This window comes from Sinocyclocheilus grahami, unplaced genomic scaffold (genome assembly GCF_001515645.1).
Source record: "Sinocyclocheilus grahami isolate Dianchi unplaced genomic scaffold, SAMN03320097.WGS_v1.1 scaffold1497.1, whole genome shotgun sequence".
In the NCBI taxonomy this organism is placed as follows: Eukaryota; Metazoa; Chordata; class Actinopteri; order Cypriniformes; family Cyprinidae; genus Sinocyclocheilus; species Sinocyclocheilus grahami.
The window spans coordinates 204,256-205,140 of record NW_015506676.1 but is presented as its reverse complement, the minus strand read 5'-3'; positions in this window follow the sequence as shown (position 1 = coordinate 205,140).

Below are 885 nucleotides of genomic sequence, written 5' to 3'. Positions count from 1 at the left end.
TTTGGATCTTTGGATCTTTCTGTTCATCAAAGAATCCTGAAAAAATTCTACTCAGCTGTGTTCAACATTGATAATAATCTTCTCGAGCAATCACAGAAATACATTACAGTTTAACAGAGATTCACACAGAAAACAGCTGTTTTAAATCATAAAAATATGTCACAATATTACTGCTTTTGCTGTATTTCTGCTCAAATAAATGCAGGCTTGATGAGCAGAAGAGACTTCTTTAAAAAAATTAAAAAACATACAAATCTCGCTGTTCAAACACTTGTGACTGCTTGTGTCTGAAGGTTGAAAACGATCCGAGACTTCTGCGTTGCTGTCCCAAACCATCTTCAGCAGCAAAAGGGCTGTTTGGGATTCCTGAAGGCGCAGAAGTGCTGATGTCGATCAAGGCCTGTAGGCCAGCATGTGTGTACACCGGGGGTCTGCTGTCTGTCACACCTGTGCACAGTGAGTGAGTGAAGCTGTAGTCTGCTGATTGGTCAGTTTGAATGCGTCATAGTCACATGGCCAAAGAAGACTGTAACTGTTGCGCTGTCTCTTTTTCTTTGATCTCTTTCTTTGCTGGGGCCCTTTTCTTGGGGCTCTCTCTCTCTCTCTCTCTCTCTCAGGTAACATTACATGCTGGGTACATATAACTGTTTATGTTTTACCATCCTTCATCCATTTTGTAACCAATTCAAGTGTAACCATAATGAAACACTGTCATTAAACCATACGTGACCCTGGAGCACAAAACCAGTCATGAGGGTCAATTTTTTTAAATTGAGATTTATACATCAGCTGAAAGCTGAATAAATAAGCTTTCCATTGATGTATGGTTTGTTAGGATCGGACAATATTTGAAAATCTGGAATCTGAGGGTGCAAAAAAATCTAA